We start from the raw sequence: 23,897 nt of genomic DNA on the forward strand, positions 1-23,897 counted from the left end.
GGGGGGGTTGAAAATTTCGGGGAGGGTTGAAAATTTCAGGGGGGGGGTGAAACCTGCCTCCTAGCTCACGCTGAAGCAAAGAGCAGAGCAGGGAGCAGAGCAGCCTTCAATAGCCTGCAGCTCCGCCCCTGTCAACCACCTCCACCAAGTCTGGCCTCCTTAAGGAGAGCATTCAATACCCCTCCCCCAACCAACTTGGTTGCTTCACTACATCGGCTATTGCTGCAAGTAATGACAGTGTGAATAAATTGTCAATATTTGCTTGAGATATTGCTTACAGTTCTGGAGGGACTCTTAATTTTTTGCATGTCATAGACTTAGCATGGGGATTTGGTTAACCAGTTAAAATTCATGAGTAAACCAGGTTTTTTTAAAAAAATCTGAAACATTTCGGGGGGGGGGGTTTGAACCCCTAATACCACCCCCTCGCTACAGGCCTGACTGCCTGGTTAGCTTCATGAATATCCCATGTTAGACCCATGCTTCTCACTGCAACCATATTTGAGATACCCTATTCATAAATTACTCCATTTCCATTTAAAATGTAGAATCAAAGTAACAGGAAGCAGAATTTCAATTTCTATTACTTACAATTGCATAAAAACTAGCCACCAGTACCAAAAAAGAAAAAAAAGAACATTATGAGAAAATTTGGAATAAGTATCCCTTGCTACAATCAGTTAATGAATAAACTTTATTGCAATCTTAGGACAGTCATAGGAGAACAGAAGCAGAAGACAGTGGAAAATAAAGGTAGAAACAGGTAAAAACCAATCTAAGATGCAAATACAACACATGCACAGCTATCTCTAACTCTATAAACTCTAACTTTCTATAATATAGTGCTACTTGATATTGATTTCAAGGCTGTTTATTCAATTGACATAGATGACACAGTTCAACAAGCACAGTGGAATTCAATGGGTTAAAAACAGGCATGATGGGATTTGACCATTAGTAGAACATGCTAGCATACAAAACTTTGCAGCCTTCAACCCATCTTCTTTAAAAGAATGTGAAAGAAGGGGGGTATGAAAGTGATCAGATCTGCCTGGGAACTTTTCCAAGGTCAGAACTATAAAATGAGAATGAATATCCTTATAATACAGGAAATATAGCATAACATGATCAATTGTTTTAACCATGCCTGTTTGACAGGGACAGATATGCTAGTCTCAAGGTATTCACAAGGGTCTTCTATCCAGTAGGGTTGTTGACAAAATACTGAAATGGGTCAAAATAAAAGCTTTGTGATATTTAGGAATTTATAGAGCATAAAGGTAGTCAAATGGAAGAAAGTTGATCTTATGGTTGCCTGATACTGGGTAGTCTGGAGTTCTACCGCAGTCTTCCTGCAAGGCTGTCCCCCAGTTCCATTGCAAGATTGTTTCTTTTGCCTTTGGGAATCCCACACACACAGCAGAGCTGAGGGGATGAACCCATGCTGTTGTAGCTTCACAGCCCTCATCCAAAGAGAGGAGAAACTGATGCGAGTAAAGGGGTCTAGACCAGAAGGAATAAGATTCAACTTAGGCTTGTAGCTTAAGTATAGAACCAAGCAAGTGTTTCAAGTGGGACTGTTCTAATAAATGCCACGCTGAACAAGGTATTAGAAAGGACATCTAGAACAGTGCATAGAAACTCACCCAGTACTGCTTCTGTGGGTTGAAAGTCTTTATAAATACACAGTTGGGAACTAGGAAAAGTTTGAGATATACTTTGCCCCTGAACATTTTTATCACATAACTTCCTTTAAAGAAGGAGAACCTGGGGATGGCACCAAGAGTATTTGGCGTATTCTCTTGTCCCCAGATGATTGAAATATTACTCCGAAATATTTATATAACCTAACCTGCTCTATGCCATAACCACTAGTCTGCTACCTATGCTGAGTGAATGTTTTAGGGGGGGGGGGCAGCATTTTGGCTTTTTAATGATCTATATACCAGAAGTCTGCATTTCATAGAATCAAAGAGCTGGAAGAGACCTTGTGGGCCATCCAGTCCAACCCCCTGCCAAGAAGCAGGAAAATCGTATTCAAAGCTCACTGATAGATGGCCATCCAACCTCTGCTTAAAAGCCTGTTGCGGATCTAATCGGAAGTTGTATCTGATTCATTAAATTTGTGCATAAGAAGCAATTTCCAAAGCATGCAGAAAAGGTAGTGGTGGTGGCGGGATTTAGACTTTGAATCACTTACCAATTTTTTTCATAAATGTTCTGTAATGTTTGGATGACTCCCAAGGTCAGTCTAATTTTCATTATAACTATTAAGCAACTTTGGTAAAGCCAAGATAATATAATCTTTTAAAATCTAATCCCCCCCCCCCCCCCCCACTCCCATCTTCGCCAGTGTCACTATAAGAAAGGGAGCTGTGGGCCTGGCGATTGCTGTAACACAGAAAATGGTATCCGGTGGTAAGACTGGCCCTCCCACCTCTGCAGCAGTTGGGTGGTGCTGTATAACTTATCCTGGGGTCAATCTGGTGTACACCACATTGGACTGGCCCTAGGATAGTGTGCCAGCAAAGAGCCTCTCATAATATTGTTAATATGTAGTGCGTAATGGCCCACGTGGTGCAGTTTGAAAATGAAATATCCACTTCTAGCATGGAAAGAGTTGTTTCCAAGGGTAAAATTTGTATTAAGGACACTTGCTAGACATCTAGTTATGGATTTGTAGGAGACAAAATTATCTCCTGAACAACACTGTCTCTAATTTCTCATTAAAAGGTGCATTCCTATCAAGCTGAATACAATATGAAAATTTTGTTGACTTTTTAAAAGAGAGATCATTTATTTAGTCTTAAGTTTTCCCATTTGGAGCTCTGTTGGGAATGCTGTTCCACGTGTTCAGACCTAGCCCATTATATCTGAAAAATACATGGGCAATTGATGTTCTTTATGAAGACATTAACATAAAAATTCAAAATGGCACTGCATTTACCATACTTACCAGAGCTTCCATTATGAAATATAAGAAGCAACAAGGAGAGCAGATTTCTCATTAAGCTTTCTCCAGTTTAAGGCATCACCTTATTTACAGAGCAACTAAGGAATTATGAATTGAATGGCAACTGGAAAAGTCATCATGGGAGAAAACCTCAGAAATAATAATACATTGGTAGGGTAAAGTTGGTAATGGAGTTCCATGGAAAACCATCCATGTTGTTTCTGGCTGTAGTTCCCACTAAACTTTTTGCAGAGTGTAGGCAGGCAAAAAATGTGAAAATAAAATAGAATGAACCTAAATCTACAACTGAGAACAAAAAAAAAATATGTTGGGAAGACACCACAAACCAAGGAAATAGATACATGCAATTATAACCCAGCAAAAAAGCTTGGACATTACCAGCTGCTTCATTTTAATAATGCGTTGATATAAAAGGAGTTGATGGTTCAACATGTTATCCCTAAAGTGATGCATGTAAATAAATTATTTGATTGTCCTTGTCTCAAGTGGCAATGGTACTTAACCATAAGATCAGAATATAAACCAGGCATGGACACAGGTATAAACCATTAACTCACGTGTTCATTTGTACATTTTTTCCATCCTGTTTTTGCATTAATTTGCATGTGTGTGTTTTTTTTGTCATGTCAGGAGTGACTCCTGGTGTGAGAGAATTGGCCGTCTGCAAGGATGTTGCCCAGGGGACACCTGGATGATTTTGATGTTTTTATCATCCTTGTAGGAGGCTTCTCTCATGTCCCCGCATGAAAAGCTGGAGCTGATAGAGGGAGCTCATCCGCCTCTCCCTGGATTCGAACCTGCGACCTGTCGGTCTTCAGTCCTGACGGCACAGGGGTTTAACCCACTGCGCCACCGGGGGCTCCTAATTTGCATGTGAATATTCAGAAATAAACACACACTTTAGTAAATACTTCTGAACATATTTTCTTCACATTTCTAAATGCTCATTATCTAAATGTACACATTTTAAAGTTTATGTTAACATTTTTCTCAGGCTAAGAACTGCTTTGCAAAATTTGTGACCCAGGGTTTCAATTCACTCTCACAGCCTCAGAGGAAGGCAATGGCAAACCTCTTCTGAACTAATCTTCCCATGAAAACCCAATAATAGGTCATTTAGGTGTTACCATAGCTCAGGAATAACTTGAAGACACACAATATACAGAAGTCTAGGGAATAAAGATCTTATCAGTTGATACCAGAACCCACAACCATCAAATACCTTAAGAAATCCTACCACTGAACTACAGGAAACCTTAATGAAAAGAACCTTTGAATATCTGATTTCTAGGACCCCATCTACACTGGCCATTTTATGCAGTTTGGAATTAGTGGCTATTAAACAAACTCCCACAAAAGCGCATAAAAGAAAGTCCTTAATGCTCATCTGTACTCTGTGGTTTGAGACATCATCATGGCATTAAACTGTTTCCAAGATTTCCTATGTAGTTAACTACACAGAGAAACCACTTTCTTCAATGCTGCTTTGAAACTGCATTAAATTGACCATGTAGATGGGGCTTGAATGATATTGCTCAGGGTTGAAAAGGTTAAATACCTGAATTTTAGAACTAAAGGGAAATTTGTTTGCGTTACTGTGGTTGTTTCAAGTGTTATAGAAGAAAGCGACACTGCTTCAAATGACTTCATCAATAGCTTATCGATTTCCTTAACATTTCTGGAATTGTGGCAAAGCATTAAATATTGCCCATAGTGTAAGATACTGTTTACATACATGTATTCCAGTCAATGTGCAAATATTCCCTTAATAGGCATGGAAAAGAATCCATATATAAAGATCATTTTGTTCCTGCTCCCCTCCTCATTTTCCATGGAAATTTAACATATTACTGAAAATGAATTACCTGAGAACATATAGGAATTTAAGGTGTTTTTTTAAAATAAAAAAAATCAACCACTAGTGCAGACATTATGGAAATATTTTAGGTTTAGGTTTTCTGCTCATGCAGCATAGTAGATTGGAGGACTGTTCCAAAGCCTAGGGAAAGCAGACCATTATGAAACTCTCTTCTTACTTCAACTTGGAGAAATTGGTATACGTTGCTTAGGTTTGACTTGGAAAGAGAATGAGACAGCTACTGTTTCAGTTATCTGCTTCATTAAGTTTAGACTATATTTGTGTCTGTTTGCTTTTCTACTTGTGCTTGGAAGTGTGTCTATCTGTGCTCTGTTTCACAAGGTCTGGAGTTTATTTGCCTCCGTTTGCTTTCCATTGCCTTTGGACTGTGTTTGCTCTGTGCTCTGTTTCATTGAGTCTGGACTTTATGGGCCTGAGTCGATTCCACAGCTTTTGGACTATGTTTGTTTTGCTTTCCAAAGCCTGAGAATGTGGCAGTCCATGACTTGCTCACTGCCTTGAAGAGTGACTGTGACTGTCTTGTGGTTAGCCTGGGAGCATTCCTATACATGAGCTGACCCTTTGCCTAATTTCTACGTATTTCACTAATGACCTAGTTGGTGGTTGTCACATAGTCCATTGGGATGTTCTTTTTGGCAAGCAACATTGACATTAATACAACCTGTGCAAAAACAGCATGAGCACTAGTAGCCTAGATTAGAAGTAGATAATGCGTTTTACCCATTCAGAGATTTCCCATTGAATATATTGGCTGCTGTTCATTTCTAGCTGTTTCTAGCATGCTTTGAGCCTGACACACACACAGCCATTCAGAATGTCAGGCACTTACAAATATTGTCTGAAGTTCAGAAGGTGACAGGGAAAGAGAGAACTGTTATGGCAGATGTGTGATGAATGATATCTTTCAGAATACCTTCAACTGCATCTCCCATAATCCCCATACAGTGCACCCCGTGAGGGAGGAACACTAGGAATTGCAATTCAGCAATTTCTAGAGGACCACACATCCTCTAACACTGACATTGAAGATTCCTTGTTATATGTCATTCCTGTATGAGTTACATATAGCATGTCAATTTCTGAGCGTCTGAGTGAGTTTGCAGTGCAAGCTATCTTTACCATATGACAGATTGTATGCTGTTCAGACAGGCTTTGCCCCCCCTCCATCCAAACGAAAGCCTTCTGGAATATTTGGACAGTTGAGCCATCTGAAGATCAGCCAAAAGGTGTCAAAATTATCTGTATGCTGAATGTTCCAAAACATGGGGAATGATGTATGTACATACTCATTTTAAAAAGAACTGTTTCCCAAATTTTGGAACATTGTGCTGAACCATAATTGGCCCATTACTGGCTTCTCCCCAGTTGGCATAAAAGACAGTATTATTCCAAAGCTTGTCCATCTTTTCCTTTAAAATCATTAAAAAGAAAACACACAGGACAGGATTGTGATGCTTGACTTCAGGGGATGCTGCATGTCATTTTTGCTCCCTGTCCATTATTGCTAGGAACCAGTTGATTGCCACTCCAAGAGGGCAATCAACTAAGACAGTCTGCAACTGATATGCTTGCATTTTCCTCCAGCCATTCATTTAATTATCTGATGTTGATGCTTGAACTATGTACTTCGGAAGGATATACAATTCTTAGATTTGTTGTGGGTTACAAATAGGAGAGACAGTTCTAAGATAACACAAATGTGTTTCACAACAAATTCTGGAAAGGAGATGATATCATTTGTACCTGTTTCATTACGAAACATCACTACAATTATGGTATGTTGTTTGAAATACAGTTAGCTCTCAACATTTACTGATTTAAAATTGGTATATTTGATTATTCATGAAATTGATTAATATACAGGCAGTTCTTGAGTTCCAGACAACTCATAGTTACAAATGGAGGACAACAGAAAGTAAGATAAATCTACTCCTCGGAAGGGAAATTAACTCCTGGAGAAAAATTAACTCATGGGGAAAAGGGGTCTCTGCTTAGGGACTGCCTGTATCATCTCTAGGAATCTCTGGGCCTTCCAGCATGGCTATATGGTCAATTTCACCTGGAGGTTGTCAACAGAGTCATTTTGGAGGACCTGGAGATTCATAGAGAAAACACTAATCTAGGCATTTCAAGGTCCCCTAATGTGATTCTATAGTCAGCTTCCAATGTTGAATTGCACTGGAGGTTCTAGGTTCCCAGTGAGATATTCTCAAAAGTAAAACATTGTTTTTCATTCATTTTTCCCACTTTTGCAGGGGACCTGCACATGCACCCCCAGCTTCACAAAATGGAGAACCTACTATATATCTCTTCTTTTCAAAGTTTAAGTTTCTTAAAGTTGTGTTCTATTTTGATGAATGGAGATGGAGTAGAATACTGAATAGGACTGACTCCTATGGAGCACAAAAAGGAGGACAAAAGAGGGCAGTGGTTTAAGCACCATTTGCAAATGCTAACTGATGTATGCAGATGCAACTCTAGAAATTATTACTATTAATAATATATAAATATTGTTTGTCAACACTTATGTAAATCTCATTAATTTGATGTGTCCACTCCAGAATTAACATCATGAGTTGGGGCTATACGAGATCCTAAATGTATCATAAACATTCTGTAAATAGATCCATCCACTTATTCAAAGAAATGCCTAGCTGAACAAAACAGTGTTTAACTTGATATTCTTGCTTTTAAAAAAACCTAACCCAAAAATGTTGATGTGGCTTTTGTGGGTTTGATTTTCCAAAGTTGGGCCACCATTCCTGGGGACAGAAACTATTTTTAGCAGATTTCTCTTTACTGGCAGATATACAGAGCAAAAGCTTTGCTAGTTGTGTTTATCTGGTGGAAGATGTTCCTTAAATAGTTGAGACAAAAGAACTCTGGGGTTTTATTTGCAGGATCTGGTGCTTTACTTCCACTCAGAGAAAAGCAGAATTCCAAAAAAGTGATTTAGGGGCCTTATCATCCTGGCCGCCAGAATTTCCACGCATCTCCAATAGTGCCTAGTATGGGACATTGGGCACCCCTTATTGCCCAGCCCCCCCCCCCCACTTTATTCCAGGGGGAAGTGTCCTCTGCCCGGCTTCCTCCACTTGATCTCTGTGTAACATGTGAAGCATCCTGTATTGCCGCTGTGGTAGCAAATGCTGGATCACTTTTCCTTTTTGTGATAGAGTCCTGCCAGAAGTTGCTCTACATCATGGGATGTAGAGCAAAAGGGAAGGTGAGCCGGCATATGCTGCCGAAAAGTACCCTGACTGATGAGGGCAAAGGCAGTGCTTCTTTTCTCTTCCAGATGTTTAGAACCCTGTTCCCAGAAGTCTTAGCCAATATGACAAATGAATTGGAAATCTGGGAGTTGAAGTCTCAAACATCTGGAGGATCAAAGATTGATAACCACTGCTCTAAGGGGTTAGGAAATCTGATGAAACTGGGTTTAGGTCAACTGCAAGGACTTTAGAGGGAAGGAACAAAACTATGATACACTGGCACTCCAGCACTATTGTCTTGGATGATGATGATGATGATGATGATGATCATTTCCATGTTTTCAGCTTCTTTAACTAACAAAACAAAAAAACCCAAACACTTTTAGGCACCTTAAAGATTATGAAGTTATCAGCACTTTGTATTAATCTCAGAAGCAAGCAAGGTACTATGAAACACTGGAGGTCAAGTGTGATGTGATGCTTTGTATGCAGTTTGTGATTAAGTGGACATATTGTTAAACTAACTAACTGGTAGAGGGATTCTCAGTCCTGATCAGGACCATGGGTTAGGGAGAACAGAGTGCTAGCCTGTTTGTGTGAGGAAGGAATCTCACAAATTGCTACTTATATCAGTGTCACAAGAACCAAGGGAGTGATGACTGATGGCTTTCATGTTACTGGAGCAGTGAAACCACTCTAGACTTTAAGCTGGACTTCTAAAGAACTATCCATTGTGCTGAATGCTATGAAAATGGTCAGCATCTCTAATAGCTCCCTTAAATGTGGATCAGGATTGTGGTGTCGACAAAGGATGAAAATTAATTTTCTAACCCATCCCTAGCATTAAACTGACTTGAAGTAGCTGTCCGAGGCAACATTTATGATGGACAGTGCAATGGCGAATTACTGGAAGTCATAAGTATGCATGCTGCACTGATTCATTTATTTATTTCAGTTATTGCTATGCTCCTTTCTCCTGGTGGACCCAAGGCACCTCATGACAGCTTTAAAATATACACTGTATCATAAAACCATTGATTAAAACAACTCAAAGAGTTACATAAATGTTCCATAGCATCCCCCATGTTGTGTAAGATATCCTGCTGCCCTCAAATTTGAATGAAAATCATTTTCTGCTACCAGTGCTGAAGCTTCAACCAATAGTCAAGTCAACTTCTGTTGGTGGAATCAGGTGCCATTGTTTAAGAATGCAACGCCTTGCATTCCTTGGTGAAACCTGCATTTATTAATTCATAAACGTCTCCATAGGTAGAAAAAGTAAGCCTAAATCCAATTGCTACTCCAAAGTAGAAAATAACCATAAGTCAATGGAACAACTCCAAATGTTGACTTATCATTCACCGACAGCCTCAGTTGATTTAATAATTGAAATTAAGCTATTACTTTGGATTGTACATTAACATTTAAATAACATTTTAAATATATATTTATTGTAAAACTAAAAAAGATTTTAATAATATAAAACAACAGATAAGAAAAATGTTATACAAGAAAAACAAAATTTAAAGAACTAAACTACACCTACAGTTAACAAAATTATACTAGAAAACTACACTAGCCAACTGCAATGCCAACAACAAAAAACGGAAGGAAAGATGAATGACCTCAAAACTTCTAGCTAATTGTTATAGTTGTCCACTTATCTTACATCCTCTTGTTGTTGTTTATTTGTCCAGTCGCTTGATTTCATGACCATATGGACCAGCCCATGCCAGAGCTCCCTGTCGGCCATCGCCACCCCCAGCTCCTTCAAAGTCAAGCCAGTCACATCAAAGACACCATCCATCCATCTTGCCCTTGGTCAGCCCCTCTTCCTTTTTCCTTCCATTTTTCCCAGCATCATTGTCTTCTCTAAATTTTCCTGTCTTCTCATTATATGGCCAAAGTACTTCATTTTTGCCTCTAATATCCTTCCCTCCAATGAGCACTCAGGCTTTATTTCATGAACTATGGACTGGTTTGATCTTCTCGTGGTCCAAGGCACTTTCAGAATTTTCCTCCAGCACCACAGTTCAAAAGCATCAATCTTCCTTCGCTCAGCCTTCCTTATGGTCCAGCTCTCACATCCATAGGTTACTATGGGGAATACTATTGCTTTGACTATGTGGATCTTTGTTGCCAGTGTGATGTCTCTACTCTTCAGGACCTTCTTGCAGCAACACCAGAGGCACTCCAAGTGGCCAGATTCTGGTCAAAGGACATTTAATCAGCTACCAAGTTTGCTAAATTTGTATTTTTTTATCTGTTTGTTTGTTTTGTTCTGTTAGAAATGTAATACAATGTTCTAGTTGCGGATGACACAATAAATAAATAACTATTTTATGGAGATTGGTCATTGTTCTCCTACCAAGAAGTAAATGTCTTCTGATTTCCTGGCTGCAGTCTGCATCTGCAGTAATCTTTGCACCTAGAAATACATAGTCTGTCACTGCCTCCACGTTTTCTCTCTCTATTTGCCAGTTATCAATCTGTCTTGTTGCCATAATCTTGGTTTGTTTGATGTTTAACTGCAGTCCAGCTTTTGCACTTTCTTCTTTCACCTTGATTAGAAGGCTCCTCAGCTCCTCCTCGCTTTCGGCCATCAAAGTGGTATCATCTGCATATCTAAGGTTGTTAATGTTTCTTCCAGCAGTTATCAATCAGTCTGGTTGCCTACATCATCTATAATACAAATATAACTCTAGGTATTATTCTAATCTACTATTCTTCAACACTTTATACTGCTATCCTCCCCCAGTGTTCTCTCAAATAAACAGTTATTTATTCCATTCAAATTGCTTAGTGACTTTTCTTTAATCAAAATCATCCATTTGCAAGATCATATGATTTTATCGGCCAATCTTCTTGTATTGGGATAGCTGCACATTTCCATCATTGTGTATATACCAATCTGGCAACTGTGATAATATACTAAGCAATTCTTTCATTTCTCTTCTTGTTCATCCATCCACCCAAAAAAGCAAAAGAGTTTTGATTTCAGTTTAATTTTGAATTTCAAAATGTCCTCCATCAAATGAAGTATATAAGTTGTTGGCCCTATTACATCTCCACTAAATGAGATAAAAAAGTTCCCTCTTTCTGATTGCATTTCCACTACATGTTATTGGAACTCTTATACATTTTGGGCAATTTTTTGGTGTCAAATAGCATCTATATAGCTTCTTCTTTTTCTTTTTCTAAAATCATAACTTAAAGCAAACTTTGAACTTGCTGTCCATATTTCTCCCATAGATCCATATGAATATTGGAGCCCCCGGTAGCACAATGGGTTAAACCGATAGGTCAGAAGTTCGACTCTGGGGAGAGCGTGTTAAGTTCCTTCTGTCAGGTCTAGCTCCCCATGCGGCGACATGAGAGAAGCCTCCCACAAGAATGATAAACATCAAAAACATCCGGGTGTCCCCAGGGCAACGTCCTTGCAGACGGCCAATTCTCTCACACCAGAAGCGACTTGCAGTTTCTCAAGTTGTCTGCTATTCTTGGCTCACTTAACTATACATATATATTTTTAATTTGTTCATCTTCTGTTTCCATTTTTAATAAAAATGTATATATTTTAGTAACTATATGTCCTTTAATCTGTACACAATAGTACTTCAAATTCTGATGTAACTATAGAAACTCAAGTAATTCTTATCCATCTTATACCACTCTGACAGCTGTCTATTAGAATACCATTGGAGATTATAACCTCCCAATTTTGAGGAGTATGAAGAACATGCCAGGTTTGTCCTGCAGTTCTATCTGTTCACATGCAATTACATCCCTCTCAACTCTCTGACCTCCTCCTTCGTGTTCTGATTTATGTGCATTTTTAAAGGTATAGTTTGCTTCTTCCAGTGAAATAAATACAAAAATGATAGGTACATATTATGAGGACACAATCAGAGCTCTAGGCAGGGATGTCTAAGTGGAAGTAAATCTTACTAATTTCATCACCCATTACTTTTCCCTCCAAAGGTCTGATACCAATTCATGCTGAAGAAACTATGGCATTGCCCCTTTCACCACCCTGCCCCACAAATTATGATTAATAAATTTTTAGAATAATTTTGGCAAAGCAATTCTGCATTCTTCCCATTTTCTTCCTGGACCTCACTCAAAGCCAACAACTTCACAGTCAATCTTCTTACTTGTTTGATCCAAATATTTTATACTTCAGAAATCATTTTATTTTGCTGTACTTGCTCTTTTTGCATGAAGCTGAGCTCATCCTCCCACTCCCAGCCAGTTGCCAAGACAAGGAAGCTGAGGGGGTGACGTTTTGGCAAAATATAACCCAAACACTCCAGAATTGCTATGGTAGCCTTGATGAAAGACATTCTATGGCATGTGTTAAGCCTGCCCTTGGATGTGAGTGGGAGCAAGTTGAAGGCAATGACTGACACTGAATGTAGTGACAGCTCACATAGTCTTAAAATGAGATATATGTAGGGCAGTATTAAGAAATGCACCATCTATAGTACAGATGGATTGAAACAGAGTACCTGTGCTGGTCCACCAAAACCCATCTAGACTACCATTCTGTTTGAGCCAGATGCCTTGGCATGAAACTGATGTCCATGCCTTGTTGTTTTTCTTTGTTTGCTTATTTCACTCCAGTTTCTCTTTCACAGAGTGATACTGCTTCTGTACATGGATGTTCCATTCAGCCATGATGACTAAGGCACCGCTAAGCTTACACATTATAAATGTATCTATTTCTTTTTTTAAAAGACCTATCCAAAATCTACTGTAATGAGAAGGAAATACAATTCCCTTCTGGACCCTGATCACAATACATGAGCCTACACCCTATTCCCCTTTTCAATTTACACTCTGCCATCCTCCATGCCCCCCCCCCCCCACCAAGTGCCAAGTATATTAGACCTTCTGACTAATTTTCAGATAATCCTCTTCGTGCTGCACCATAGTCCTCCCCATGTAAAACAGCCCTCTGATGCATACCATATCCATATTGCTCCAGGCAGTACCGAATTTATGTGTAAGCTAAGTAAAATACTGTTGAGGGATGCATAGTACAGTAACAGCATCAAAAACATATTATATACAAATACAGTTGATCTGTACACTACAGGTTTAACTTTTGCAGATTTATTTGTAGAAGTTAATCATAGAATTGTGCTACCAGACCTAGAGATTCCTAGAGTGAACATGTATCTAAAGAATCTTAAAGACAACACTTCTTTAGGAAGCTCTAAATCTTCCAGTGTGGTTCTGTGGTTAACCGCCAGTGGACATTGACCATAGGGTCATTCTAAAGGACCTAGATTCCCAGAGAGGTCTTCCCTCAGGTAAAAAAAAATAGCATTTTTATTTGCAGTTTTTTCACTTTCTTGGGAACCTTTCATCCCTAACCAGAGCAAATGTGGAGGACTGACTGTACTAAATTGAAGAAGCAAGATCCCAAATCAGTGTGGCATAACATAAATCTCTGCATGCAGTGACACATTAACTGTGCTATGCAACCCTTGTTTTGAATAACAGTGTCGCATATCTGAATCAAACACATATGAAACCAGATATGCATGCACATTAATGCATATTTCTTATTATTTATTTATTTATTTATTTACTGTATTTGTATTCTGCCTTTCTCAGCCTGTCGGTGACTCAAGGCGGTTTCCAACAAAACAGTATACATAGTATCATAATACAATTTAAAACATTAAAATTACATAAATCACAACAACAATAAAAACAACATCATTGGCATCTCCTTATTGTCAAGCATTGTCCAGTTCCATCGTCAGTCATCAGTTCCTATATCAGTTATCCAATGGCATCACATGTGTGGTCAGCGATGTTGAACTGAATGTGCATATCTATATTGGAGAAAAAAGTTTGACTGGCTCCATATGGATATTTGCAAAGGTCTAAGACACTAAACAATATGGTAATTATTATATTAGAAACAATGCATTTGAAATTAGGAGGATAATGTTTTGTGCCCTTTTAAATTTGCCTTATTCTCTGGAATGGAGGGACAGCGTCAGGAAACAGAGCAGGGAGTCTACTTCTGCTATTCCAGGTGCATGTACGCAATTTAGACATAAATCTAGCCCGCTGAAATTGATGTAGGTTACTAATAGGCTTTCAAATTTAAATGTATTGTCTGCTTAATTTTGAGTAAGGGTGGTAAAGAGTATTATGATGGTGCTGATCATCATCATCATCATCATCATCATCTCATTTCTATCATAAAACAAACATAAAACAAATATGGTTAAAATTATTGGAAGAAGAAAGGTAGAAAGTATAAAACATTAGGATAATAATAATTAAAAGCAAAAGATAACAATTAGTAGGGCAGACTATAGACCACATAAAACTAAAAGTTCATTCCTAAAAGTCTGATGGAATCAGAATATTTTTATTTGTGAATAGAAGAAGAACAAAGTAAGAGCCATCCCAGCCTACATAGGAGGGAGCTCCAAAGTCTGGGAGCAGCCAGTGAAGCCTTCTCCCGTGTTCCCACCAAATTGGGACTCCAACAATGGTAAGACAGAGAGAAGAACCTTATTTGAAGACCTTGGAGCCCAACCTGCTCATAGAGTGACATACATTCCATTAAGTGCCCTGAACTCAAGCCATAAAAATGCAGTCAAGTGCATAGCAAAACTCATTTAAACTTGTGCAGATGACACCACTACCACCACAAGATTATAGTTATGCTTTAGCATTATTTGGTCTAGACATGAGCATACATTCATTTAATAAACATGTGAGAGCTGTGCTGACTGGCATTGCAGCTGACATTCACAGTACTCCATCCATCCCTGCTGTCTGAGCATAACGGCATCATCTGCAATGAAACAGCTTTCATCATGGCTGGTGGATTCCAACTTTTATATGGGATTTTAATCTGTTTGATAGATTGTTATGAGTTTTAATTGTTTATATGCTTTAATTGTTTATATTTTATGAGATGAGTTTTATTTTTTACCTGTACAGCATTGACTTTTTGCCAATTTTGTAAGCCGCCTTGAGTCCCCTCTCAGCTCGAGAGAGGTGGGGTAGAAATGAAATAAATAAATAAAAAGTTGGTGAAGTGGTGAATCCCTCTCTAGGTCAGGCCTGCACAACTGGGGCCCCCTAGATATTAGGGACTCCGACCCCCAGAAGCCCTCACCAACTTGTGATGAATTCTGGATGCCACAGGTTGTGCAGGCATTCTAGATTTTAGTTCAGAATTTAAAGGAGCTATCCAAGGTCATTTAAATTCTATCCTTTCCTCCACCCTAAGCATCTTTATTTTGGATTAGTTCCTTCAGAGTTCAGACTAAAACCTGGGGGAATTCCCCACCTTATTGTCCTAGGAACCACAATCCTCTTCTGCAGGAAATTGTATCTTTTCAGATTACAGTTGGCCCTCCATATCATAGATTCTGTCCCCATCCAAGGCTTGATTTTTTTTTAAAAAAAATCCCAAAAGGAAAAATTTATTTTGCCATTTTATGAGCATTGAACATCCAGATATTTTGGTATTCATTTGAGGCGGGGTGGGGGGTGTGTGTTCTGGAACCAAAGTGAGTGCCAAGCCAGAATTACCCAGTGGACAAGTCCAAACTCAGAAAGGCATTATTGAGTTCTGCTTTTTATAAACAAGGCTCAATAGGTTTTGGGTGGGTATTTCTTCATTTCCACAAAATAGTGTATAGTTCTTATTTATCCCATTTTGCAGGAAATGAGATTACACCAAAACATTGGGAAGAACTTGGCAGTGGAATAGGCTGTTTCAGAGCACGGTGGGATCTCCTTCTCTAAAGGTTTTTAAGGAGAAGCTGGGTGGCTATCTGTTGGGGCTGCTTTGATTGTTTTTTCTCAGCATGGCAGGAGGTTGGACTAGATGGCCCTTATGGTTTTTCCAGCTCTACAATTCTATGATTATATTTCAAATGAGTCTTGTGAAATGTGGCTTTCTGAGTGAAACTGCATTGTTAGTATTTATCTAGAGAATTGGACCCTGCTTGTGTTGTTGTTTTTTAAATGGAATCCAAGCACTGACTAATGGTTTGCATCCTGGGATGGTATATTTTCATTCTTCACATACTTCCCTGCTCTTACTTCTATTATGAAGGGATCAGCTTGGAACAGGGTGACTGGAGGAGGGGTGTGAGAGGACAAACATGATGACAAGTTATGCCTACTGTAATATATTGCTCCTTCTCTGTGTTTTCAATGGCACAGAAATAGCAAGTTACATGAGACACAGCTTTACATACTTTTGACTCCAAGAAGCTGAGAATTACAGTTAGTTTCCAGAAGGGATGAAGTGAAGAGGCTGCATGCAAGAGCAACCCCTGTAGGATAGCCAGGGAATCTATGCATGTATTTCAGTTTTTGTAAAATCAAAAGGATCATTAGTGATTAATGAAGAAATGAGGTTTGCACAGAGTGTGCTGTGGGATCATCCTGTACATTCTTACTTAAGTTAGTAACACTCATGCAGCTTTAGATGCTCTGCCACCCAATACATAATAGTAGTTTAGCCTTCCTCGCCCCTCCCCCAGGATTGTGTATTCTTTGGTGTGTGAGAAAGGAAGTCATTTGGTCGGTTTGGGGTTTTGTAAGGAGGAAGATGGAGGAAGTTCCTTTTTCTAATTCCGGAGCCTTTGAGTTGTTGAATGAATTTTAAGCCAAGCATCGGGGATTTTGTACTACTCTTGTCAAATGGAGATTTCAAAAGGAAGTTAACAATATGATCCTCACCATTTATATTCAGAAATTCCTCCAAGTTTAGTGCGGCTGACTCCCAAGCAAGAGTGTGTTAGTTTCTGCCTGTAATTAATCAGGAATGATAGCTAGGGTTCTTTTTGGACAAACTACATAGATTTGTTTTCATACTTCTATAAACCAAGGAGCATATCAATTTATAGAAATAGTTAGAACACTTGAGGAAATCAGCTATTTTCCCATTTTCCAGGATTTCTAGCTTACCAAGTCCAACATTTCTAGCTTACCAAGTCCAACAAACCAAATTTGTTATTATAAGAAAAAAGCACTTCAACCTTCATTAAATTGGGAAGAGGGAGAATCCTGTATACTGGCAGAACTGGGCAAAACAAGTTGGGGTAAAATGTAGACTGGAAATTAGGTTTTTCCAATCACTGTTTTGGAGATCAAGGTAATGTTATGTATGTTGTTTGGCTTTGAAACAGCAAAGTGCATGCATGTGTGTGTGTGTTTTGAAATAAAGGGGGATTCCATAGCTTTCTGCTCCATGAATAATAAACCATTCCTATCTGAAATAAATCACTGCATTAGCACAGTGTAGCATGCTTCATACCATTTTTAGAAAGAGATCATTAGTCATAAACTAAGGAATACCATTCTATTTTAAAACTTGAGTATATGCCAAGCTAAAAAAAAATACCTAACCATGAGCAGACATTACAGGGTTTTTTTGTTTGTTTGTTTGTTCGGTTTTCAGGAAGCCAATGAACTGCAAACCATGCTTAAGTAGAAAGAAGATCTGCTTTATGTTTATTAACTGTTGTTTTTGACACTGCTCACTTCCTTTAAGAGCACAAAGGAAGGGCCCAAGTTTCTGTTACTTTGGCCAGAGTAACAGGATTTTTATTTCATTGTACTTTGAATGAAATTTTACTGCTTAGCTTTTTTCATGTCAGGAGTGACTTGAGAAACTGCAAGTAGCTTCTCGTGTGAGAGAATTGGCCATCTACAAGGAAGTTGCTCAGGGGATGGCCAGATGTTTTACCATCCTATGGAAGGCTTCTCTCATGCTCTTGCGTGAGAAGCTGGAGCTGACAGATGGGAACTCACCCTGCTTCACAGATTCAAACTGCTGATCTTTTGGTTGGCAGGCCTGCTGGCACATTGTGCCACTGGGGGCTTCCCTTTTGAACATATTTGATGGATCAGCTTCCTCAATCTGATGGCTTTTTGGATGAGTTCGACTACAACACTCACCATTTCTGGATATAGCCCAGTGTATGATTTTTCCAGCTGTGAGAGAAAACAAATATTTTTGTACAGCATTCTTCCAAAATTTAAGAGTTCAAAAGTGTTCCAAAATATTTTTCTGTGCAAAAACACACACAAGGATTTCAAAGGACAAAAAAAAATGCATTTCCTGTAGAAAAACACACACTTGTCCTTCACAGAAATCCCCTTTATTAATGTTTCACTCAAAAATAAGTTTCCTGGCAGTTGGGAAATCCTAAGGGAAAGAATAATAGAGAAGTGAAATGTAGTTAAGTTTTCTCTTAGTACTCTCTGATCATCTTAAAGTGTTTTGGAGGATTTTTCTGTGCAAAGAAACACATGTCTTTTTTTTTTTTTGCACAAGAACATGTTTTCTACACAGATCAAGCCACTTCAAAATACTATGCAATGCAAGAGTTCACAGCAATGTATTGTTACTGGGAAAATTCATCTTGTTTCCACCTCTTATGAAGTTTACAGCTAAAGTCAGTAGGAATAAGGAAGCCTCAGAGATGTGGCAGGTGACATCATCAACAAAATCCCTTCTAATCCAAAAATCCAGGCACTCCAGCCTTGCGAGCCTAACTCTGTACAAACTTCCAATATCCAAATGACCAAATGCTTTTCTTTTGGATGGAGGAACCACTAAGTTTATCTTCTTCTTCTCCTACTTTTATTTCTCTTAATGGGATACAAAAAAGAGTGAAACAGAGCTGACTCCTAGATCAAAGCTTTCTCCATTGCCATATTTGTGCAGGAGTTGGCAGTATTGTCCCACCGTGATTTCCAACACAAAGAAGAGAGCCTTCAAATTCACAGGTAGGTTTGGATTACTCATTCATGCTGCTTGAACCCTGCCATTCTGCTCTGTGACAGCACAACAAGTACAGATTGAGGATCCCTCATTCAAATTTCCAAAATCAAATATACTCCAAATCAAAAAATGTCCACATGAATGGCAGAGTTAATAACACTTTTGCTTTCTGATGTTTAGATCTGCTCCCTCCCTCCTGACTTTCTGGAAACTACTAAAGACCTGGCTCTGGAATGTGGCATTCGAGGACTGAATCTATAACCTCCATCCACAAGGAAGGAGGATGATGAACTGTGACTATGACTATGACTATGACTATGACTATGACTGGATTGACGACTTGGCTTGGGTAATTGTGATGATGATGTTTTTATTGTACTTTATTGTACTATTTTAATCTGTAATGATGTTGCACTCTGTTGTACTTATATATTATTGTATTTGCAAATATGTTGTAAACCGACCTGAGTCCCTCGTTGAGGTGAGAATCATAGAATCAAAGAGTTGGAAGAGACCTCATGGGCCATCCAGTCCAACCCCCTGCCAAGAAGCAGGAATATTGTATTCAAATCACCCCTGACAGATGGCCATCCAGCCTCTGCTTAAAAGCTTCCAAAGAAGGAGCCTCCACCACACTCCGGGGCAGAGAGTTCCACTGCTGAACGGCTCTCACAGTCAGGAAGTTCTTCCTAATGTTCAGATGGAATCTCCTCTCTTGTAGTTTGAAGCCATTGTTCCGCGTCCTAGTCTCCAAGGAAGCAGAAAACAAGCTTGCTCCCTCCTCCCTGTGGCTTCATCTCATATATTTATACATGGCTATCATATCTCCTCTCAGCCTTCTCTTCTTCAGGCTAAACATGCCCAGTTCCCTAAGCCGCTCCTCATAGGGCTTGTTCTCCAGACCCTTGATCATTTTAGTCGCCCTCCTCTGGACACATTCTAGCTTGTCAATATCTCTCTTGAATTGTGGTGCCCAGAATTGGACACAATATTCCAGATGTGGTCTAACCAAAGCAGAATAGAGGGGTAGCATTACTTCCTTAGATCTAGACACTATGCTCCTATTGATGCAGGCCAAAATCCCATTGGCTTTTTTTGCCACCACATCACATTGTTGGCTCATGTTTAACTTGTTGTCCACGAGGACTCCAAGATCATTTTCACACGTACTGCTCTCGAGCCAGGCCTCCCCCATTCTGTATCTTTGCAATTCATTTTTTCTGCCAAAGTGGAGTATCTTGCATTTATCACTGTTGAACTTCATTTTGTTAGTTTTGGCCCATCTCTCTAATCTGTCAAGATCGTTTTGAATTCTGCTCCTGTCCTCTGGACTATTGGCTATCCCTCCCAATTTGGTGTCGTCTGCAAACTTGATGATCACGCCTTCTAGCCCTTCATCTAAGTCATTAATAAAGATGTTGAACAGGACCGGGCCCAGGACGGAACCCTGCGGCACTCCACTTGTCACTTCTTTCCAAGATGAAGAGGAAGCATTAGTGAGCACTCTCTGTGTTCGTCCACTTAACCAATTACAGATCCACCTCACCGTAGTTTTGCCTAGCCCACATTGGACTAGTTTCCTTGCCAGAAGGTCATGGGGGACCTTGTCGAAGGCCGATATAGAAATTTTCCAAATAAATAAATAATAAATAAAATGTTTCAATTGGCACAATCTTTGAATCATATAAAAGTACTTAAAATAAAAGTATGAAATTACCTTGAGGTTATGTGCATAAGATGTAAATGAAACATAAATGAATTTCCTATTTAGACTTGGGCTCCATCTCCAAAATATCCCATTATGAACATATAAGCAAAAAAACAGGTATTCCAAAATCTCCCAAAAAAATCTGAAATCCAAAATGCTTCAGAACCCAAGGATTATGGATAAGGGAAACTCAATTTGTACTAAATACCATTTCATATTTAATGTTTGCTGTGTTGTTTTAAGACCTTTGGCTGAGCATTTATCCAAAAGTCTTAAACAGTGTGCAATATTGTACATGTATTGAAACAATTTAAATAATCAGAATTGTGATAACAATAACAACAATAATAAAATTTCAAGGTAGTCAAACTTCTATGAACTCCTTATTTAAAGACCATCACAGAATGAACAAAATAAATGCCATTATTAAACAATGAAAAGGCTGTGAAGTCTAACCATTTTACTACTTCTCGGTGATAGATGAAATCATCCAAATAAACATGGTGATTCTTTCATTATCTAGGATTGCTCTTCATTCCATTTCTACCCCTCCTTTCCTAATAAGATCTTGGGACAACTAAAAAATCTACATAGAAATCACAACTTGTAAATATCCAAAATCACAAATTATAAATGTGCAGCTTTACAAGCTTCTTCATCAACAAATTACAAATGTATGCTGGAATGTAATAATAAAAATACTATGTAAACAGCATTAAAAGATGAATCAAATGTTTACTTATTCACTCAAAACTTTTACAGATAAATATGCTTTTAGCAGGCAAAGGTGAGTGGAGAAGGAAACACCTATGTCTCTAAATGGAAGGACGTTCCTAAGACTGTTTGACTTTGAGCTGAGTTGGTGTGTTTACATACAGTCGGGCCAAAAGATGATCAAAATTATCTCTGGCAAAAGATAAATCAATATGGGCTCATTTTTCCAAACCATACTCATAACTTGGTTGGTTATGAGCATATGGACAACATATTCCCAAGGCTTGATGAGTGCAATTGATAAAAGAATTGTACTAAGTTATGAATGAGATATTCCTCCCACACACAAAGTAGCCATGGAAAAAAATGCCTTCTGTTATTTTTCTTCTGTGCTTTGATAAGTGACGAGTACCACCAACTGTGTTCAGCAAAATGAGGCTCTCAATGCCGATGCCATTCTTTGGGTCGGTGGACTTGTTCCGTGTAACAATCTCTGCCTTGACCACGGTTGTGCCCTCACATTCTTTTCCTTTCCTGCTCCTAGTCCCTTCTCATGTTTCTCCATCAGTTCAGGCCCCTAATAGGGAGAGGATGAGCCCATTGATGTCGGCACATGGAGGCCTGCGAGTGGCATGCCTTTGGCTCGAGTCGCCTAGCAGCAGCCATTCGCGTTATGTGGGCTTTCTTTTTTGGGGGCATTGCCCACCCCTGAAACTGACTTCAGGCATTTTTCACTGCCTGTTCTGCATGAATAGCCACAGGCCTCTTGCCAATTGTCCCCCCTGCTTGAAAGCCAGCCTCAGCCAAAGACCTTTTCAAGTGTGATCCCAGAGTGCCACACAGGCTTTCAGGGCATTGTTGTCGAGATGAGGGCCCTGCACTGGAAAGTGGGGTCAGAAGAGAAAGCACAATGAAGGGTGATGGCAGCTTCATGCAGTCCTCAGATACCCGCCTGTTTATTAATTTACAAAACTAATGTCACTGTCTTTAGAGGAGAGATGGAGTGAAAAAGATGCCCTTTGGTGAAGGTCACCCTTTTACATTGATTTCTTTTTTCATAGAGGAAAAACACAACACAGGAATGATGATGATGATGATGATGATGATGATGATGATGATGATAGTAATAATTGTTAAAGGATAGGGAAAATATTCCATTAAAATGTTGAAGAACTGAGTGCTCTTCAGAAAATAGTAGTTAAGGAAGCATTTGGATACATTTTTTTAAAATAATGTTTAGTCCAAAAACCAATTACTGCTTTGCACAAATACAACTAATGCCTCACACAGCCAAAATAGCAGCAATGAAATCTATTTCATGAAAACTTCTCTCCCATCCCCCCAATATAATTACCAATGGTTCAACAGAGTTTAAACAGGAATGCTTCGGTATTCCCCCTCTATTCCCACCCCCCTCCATGCATGCACACACCTCACTAGTAAACACATGAACATAGAAGTTCTTTATCTATTTATTTACTATTTATATTATATCATAGATTTCAATGAGCTCAAGGAGGCATGTATGGCTCCTTACTTCCCACTTTATCCTCTGAAAGACTGTGTAGGAAAAGTGGGTTAGAAAGAGGCTGAGAGGGAGAAAAATAATGGGCCATCAAATATCACTCAGTGAGTTTCCTGGTTCAGTGAGGCACTCAGACTTCACTTTCTCAAGGCCAGTCAGATCTTTTAACTAAACAGTGAATTAAAATCAGCCCTAGATATTCACTTTCTATTTTGCCCACTTACCGGGATTTTCCAGAAAGTCTAAATAGTCATCCCTCCACATTTTCCAGTGGTTGCATTCACTCCAGAGATTTATGGATGAAACAGATTATCTAGATCCATTTCAATCTAGTTTCAGACCTGGCTGTGCAACAGAGACAGCTTTGATCACATTGGTGGCTGACTTACACAGATAGCTGGATGAGGAATGTGTCCCTGTTGGTTCTCCTGGACCTCTTGGAGGCTTTCAAGACCATTGATTATGGTATCGTTCTGGTCCATCTTGCTGAGATGGGACTTGAAGACACTGTTTACATTGGCTCTGTTCCTTCCTGAAAGGGCATACCCAGAAGGTGGTGCTGGGAGACTGTTTGTCTACCTGTCCATTGGCCTGTGGGGTACCTCGAGCTTCTGCTTTGTCCCCCATGCTGTTTAACATATATATGAAACCACTGTGAGAAATCATCCGGTGTTTTCAAGTGCAGTGCCATCTATATAAAGATTATACCCAACTCTATTACTCCTTTCCACCTAAAGCCAAGGAAGCTGTCCTGACCCTAAACAGTGTCTATTATCAGAATGAACTGTTTGAAGGCAAACGAATTGAAACTTAATCCAGACAAAACAGAGGTACTCCTGGTCAGTTGGAAGGCAGATTGGAGAATAGTGATCCAGTGTGTGCTGGATGGGGTCACACTCACCATGAAAACGGGGGTCCACAGTTTGGGGAGTGTTTCTGGAATCAACATTGAACTTGGAAGCCCATGTTTCTACAATGCACCAACTGTGCCCGTTCCTTGAGATGCCAGATCTGGCTACAGTGGTACATGCCTTAGTTATATCCTGTCTGAATTACTGTAACACTGCTTTTGAAGAATGTCTGGAAACTTTAGCTGGCCCAA

The 23,897-nt window shown here is 39.2% G+C and overlaps 1 long non-coding RNA gene across 1 annotated transcript in view; it reads left to right on the top strand.

Moving 5' to 3' along the window:
* LOC137095957 (uncharacterized) overlaps positions 1–19,482 on the top strand; it is a 133,383-nt gene extending 113,901 nt beyond the window's left edge. Inside the window, exon 3 of the long non-coding RNA XR_010909101.1 lies at positions 19,029–19,482. This is a non-coding gene — a long non-coding RNA (uncharacterized lncRNA). The remainder of the gene's footprint in view (positions 1–19,028) is intronic.
* Positions 19,483–23,897: the final 4,415 nt, after the last annotated feature.

The sequence above is a fragment of the Anolis sagrei genome, chromosome 1, assembly GCF_037176765.1.
Source record: "Anolis sagrei isolate rAnoSag1 chromosome 1, rAnoSag1.mat, whole genome shotgun sequence".
In the NCBI taxonomy this organism is placed as follows: Eukaryota; Metazoa; Chordata; class Lepidosauria; order Squamata; family Dactyloidae; genus Anolis; species Anolis sagrei.